We start from the raw sequence: 4,969 nt of genomic DNA, 5'->3' as shown, positions 1-4,969 counted from the left end.
CCTGTCTCGCTCAGAGGCGACTGGTTCTAGTCCTCACTCGCAGCTGGCGGCCGGAAACCAACCGCTCTCGTAAGTGGTGCGCCGCATCACGCCACTCTCCCAGCCAACCACAAGCGCTTCCTCCCTCCGAAGAAGGGAAAGGAAGTTCGCTGGCTGCCGCGCGCTGTTTCTCGCAAGTTCGAGCCAGTTTTGCTATGGGTGGGCCGCGCTTGCTCTGCTTGCTCCGCTCTGCCGGGCAGGGCTGTTCCTTATAGGAGAGGCGCTGACAATTTTTCATTCGGCCTGTCTGTTCTGGGTGTCAATATTATAATGATAGTAACCCTTTTTGCTGCACAGAGTTGACTGAAAACATGTGCTTAGGTTTTGCTTACAGAGTCAATAACAACGACGCCTAAAGGCCACCTGGTAATGGTGACGCCTAAAAGGCAGCTTACAGTCCGACCTATCGTCGGCACTCGCGTTTGAGCGCAGACATCTGTTTCATTGAGGAGAGACTCTACGCTCTGGTACGCTGGCGTGCATTGGTTGCGCTTCGTACACCAGTTATAGGACCGATTCTTATGCTCTCACACCTGTGTCTTGGGCAAGCATGCGTAACTTGACCCTAGTTATCACTTGTAGGCTCTCCTTTTTATCCGCCAGAATTTTCATTGCCTATGAAAGGCAGCGATATGAATGCGATAGTTTCCCGTCTGTCCTTATCGCCAGTGTTCGTTCGCCACCAGATGTGAGTGTGACGTAACCGTGCTGGCCTCGCCGACAGATCATAATTAGCGTCACGATTATATAAGCTTGATCTCGAAGTGGGTGCGAGACTTAAAAAAAAAAAAATCTGGGCTCCAGCTGGTGCAGGAAGTGCAACCAACTTGAGCATACTCGATGTCAGTGTAGCACTGCCTCTACATTCGTGCGGAGCACAGTAACATTACGTAATTCGCTGATAAATCGCTAAATGTTGCATGAACCAACACTCCCTTGATAGCTGCATGAACGAAAGGCCAGAATCTTTTGCAGTAAATTTGCTGCGAGACTATGACAAATAAAGTCACGTGGTCTCTTATGCATTGGTCTAAGACGACTCGAAGGCGACACCACGCACTTTTTCTTCTCATAATGTATGATGACATCACGCCACACGATTACAGTGACATCATGATGTCAGTCACACATTTTAGCAACCTGTGAATTCATGATGACGCCATAGTGGTGACGTCACACGTGATGATGATTTTTTGCATCACTCGTGTTGACTCCGACGGCGTCGACGGTCACTTTTCGCGTTTAATGAAGCGCCTAAGGCTTTCGCGCCTTAAAAAACCGCAGAATCGCTCTCCAACGAGCCTAAACTGCAGCGTTTGCTCACTTCTGTATGCAGAGCCCGGTGGCGCGTGCGAGAAGTTTCGCACGGTGAACACGCGCGAGGGCCGGCAGCGCCTGGCTCTCAACACGGGCGTCATCACGTTCCTGCTGCACGGCGGACCCGTGGTGGCAGCCGTAAGCGAAGTGACGCTTGCCCATGAGATCGGACACAGCTACGGATCCCCGGTGAGCATAGTATGTCTCACCTGCCGACAAAGACTCACAGGGTCCTTTATGCATTCGCCATTCGCCTAAGACTAATCGAAGGCGAAATCCATCTTCTTTTTTTCTTTTTCTTCTCAGTCAATCTATTGATTCCCCCCCCCCCCCCCCACTCCAAATGCTTTCTGCAGTGCAAAACGGGGTTTTGCACTGCCTCCGGGATCGGAGCGATCGCAAGCTTTCTGCACCTCACCTGATTTTGCACTGCCTCCGTGATCGGCCCACCATTGACCAAGTGACGATGTCGTGTGATGACCTCATTATGTGGCGTCACGTTATGTAACGTCACAGTGAACGTCTTAATGACGTCACCGAATTTTGGCGATCTGTGACGTATCATGAGATTTATGATTTTTTGCACACCGGTGTTGACGCCGATGGTCAATTTTCGTATTTGATGCGGCATCTAAGGCTTTCGCCACAAAAATTTATAAAACTCGCCTGGAGTCATGAGCATTATGCTTAGATTGACACCTTGGTGAAGTTTATGACTAAAATATCACGTTGATGATACGTTAGTGAGACCATGGCGTCCGAGCCTGTTGACACTTGAAGGCTGTGGAGAGTCGCCACAGCTTGGGATACTCTGTATGATTAACGGGCCAATTGACCACGCGACACCAGTAAGCTGGCTCAGAGTCTTGACATCAGGCTTTGGGGGTTTCGCTGTGAAAATTATGAAGTGTTGGTACCAATGACGGTAATGTGCCGGGACTTAATTAGAGAACCGTGGCGCCTTTCGGAAGTGTCAAAGCCTTTTTTATTTGCGGGACGCGGGACCCAACGCTCTTTAATTGTTTCCTTGTCGTGAAAACAGATCCTGCACGAATTGTGGTGTTTCTTTTTTAGAAAAAAACGAAAAAGAAAGTTGACGGCTTAAGGAACTTATATCTACGTGCGCTTAGAAAACAGTGACAGTTTGAGATACCACGAGGTGTACAATCAGAGAGCGTTAAGCTTCCCTAATAACCCGAGAACTTAATCGTGGTGACTTGTACTTCACCAAGTGCGTGGTGCAGCCGAGTAGATTTAGTGATAGCGGAAGTGCGGTAAAACCGAAGCCTACGAAGCTTCAACAGTCTTCTCTAAAGATAACAACAATCTTGCGAGTCAACATGACAGTAAGCCATACGGCAGGATGGGAAGTATTAGTCTTGATGCTATAAACGTCTTCCTTTTATCTGAAAACTTAATAATATGCTTCCCGTACACTGGTACAGCTTAAAGTCATTCCCTTTTAACTAATGCAAGCAAAGCACCGGCGAAAGCCTGAGTCCTCATGGGACGCTCATTAGTTTACTTTCGCGTTCTGTGTCGATTGCATTGCTCCTAGGCATTGCGCACGAAGAAAGGAAGCATGTATGTAGGAGCTTGCGCTCAAGCTTTCCACATCCGTTAGTAGCGCCAGAACACATAACCGAACGGTCGCTGGAAGGAAACTCGAAGGCACATGAAACGATGCACATTGATTGAGACATTCCAGTTCGCTTAGTGCAAAGGAAAGGTTTCTAATGCATGTAGCTTTCCGAGTGCGCATATACACTCCGCATGACTAGGACGCGTTTACGGCATACATAAGAACCGTGAACGCCTGTCAATCCGAGCTTGGTAGAGCTCCGCATGTAACGATTAGGTGAGAGATGACACATGGGTTGCTCGCACATGTGGAATGCCGACTCATTTTCTTCGCTCCCCCTAAGGGCCGGATTTGGCGACGCTGGCACCTCGCCTTTCGCCGGCACTTCAGCCGGCTGTAGATCAGATTATTTCACTCTCGAGGCCGCGATTAGAGGAAACATACACAATCTTTAACCGAGCTATCTTCTGTCGACGGTACCAGCATACCGGCTTAGGGTTTGGCTACGTCACAATCGATGACGAGCGAACGCTTACGCCAACGTGCGATAACGACAGGCCGGACACTATCGTGGTCATTTCTTCCACCTGAGCCGCAGCCCATGGTGAAAGAGAGCTGACCCCTAAACATCTCCCGCTAAAGGGGACCATGAGGCGACGCGAAGCAGTGTTTCGGCATTTAGAGCCCGCGTTTCAGAAGGGGAGTGGTGAGGGGAAAGCGGAGAGGGGAAGTGGAGAGGGGGAAGGAGAAAGGGCAGAGGGGAAGTGGAGAGCGGGAGGGGAGGGGAGAGATGGAAGGGAGAGGGGAGAGGGGAGTGGAGGGGAGGGGGGAGAGGGGAAGTGGAGAGGGTCTGCGCAATGCGCAGTCAGGGTAGTCACGCCGTACACCACCACCGGATTGAACTCCGCTATAAGATGCTTCACATCTAAAAGCGGCGAAAACTCGCTTACAGACGGTCTCACGATCGCAATCACAAAACCACGGAAGGGCGCGGCCTTCAAAAAACTTCAGGTCACGCGCATTGTGAGTCTGTTACACAGAACAAAGCGTGTTTTAACACGAAAGTGTTTTATGCCGAGGTCCACCAATACTTTCATGACGTATTTCCGTCACGGAAGTACGTCAGCAAAATGAATGCCATCAGATGGCAAAGAAAAAAATATACGAAAAAGTTCCGTTGACGGGAGTCGAACCCATGACCTCTCGGTCGGCGACGATGGCTCGCGGGCGTTTAGCCCACTGAGCTACCGCCAAACACATTACGGATGCTACACGAACGCACCTTTTATCTTTCATACTTTTCCTCTCACAGTGCTCTTGGATGGATGGATGCTATGAGCGTCCCCTCTATAACGGGGCGGTGACATCTGTGCCTCCAGGCTCGAAAAAAAAAAAAAAAAACGCGCCGTTGTTTCGACGCGTTTCGGCGCGTTTCCAATACAAGTTTAATTTCGTCAACGCTTTAACACACCGTGAGGTGGCAGCTTTAGCTCAAGCCTCGCTCATAGCATCCATCTATATCGAAAAATAGCTCTCCGACGCTCGCCCGGCTGTCGCACCGCATTCCCCGCTCGCCCTGTGAGAAGTAACGGCCAGGCTAGAGGGAAGAAACCACGCGCGTAGCGTTTCTCTTCGCATTTCACGACGCTTTGCGGAGTGCATATCGAGTATCAGTGCCATATGTGCGCGAGATTCACCATATGCGGTGTCCACGTATATGTTAGGAACTTCAGCTACCGCAAGGGTTAAATCATGATCATGGGTGTTAGTCTTGAGTACGGGGATGTGCCACTAGGCGTCAACGTGAGTGCGATGCGTCCATATCAAGCGGTGCTATATCTGCAAAACAACAGTAGACATTGTACAAGCTCTCATATACCAATGCACTATAAACAATAAACTACTTCTGTGACGACACGTTTCACTTTCGTGTTATACAGATTCCTATGACGGAGGGATCAGCCATGATTTTTAAAAACTTATGTATTATTTTCTTACGGTCCGGCGTCGACAACACAGACTGTGCTAAAA

The 4,969-nt window shown here is 49.6% G+C and overlaps 1 protein-coding gene across 1 annotated transcript in view; it reads right to left on the bottom strand.

The window, feature by feature from the left end:
* LOC119394807 (trans-1,2-dihydrobenzene-1,2-diol dehydrogenase) overlaps nucleotides 1-4,969 on the bottom strand; it is a 175,160-nt gene that overhangs the window by 98,900 nt on the left and 71,291 nt on the right. The gene's annotated exons all lie outside the window — the stretch shown is intronic.

Source organism: Rhipicephalus sanguineus, chromosome 5 (genome assembly GCF_013339695.2).
Source record: "Rhipicephalus sanguineus isolate Rsan-2018 chromosome 5, BIME_Rsan_1.4, whole genome shotgun sequence".
In the NCBI taxonomy this organism is placed as follows: domain Eukaryota; kingdom Metazoa; phylum Arthropoda; class Arachnida; order Ixodida; family Ixodidae; genus Rhipicephalus; species Rhipicephalus sanguineus.
The sequence above is the reverse complement of the archived record's forward strand: the minus strand, read 5'-3'. Positions and strand labels throughout refer to the sequence as shown.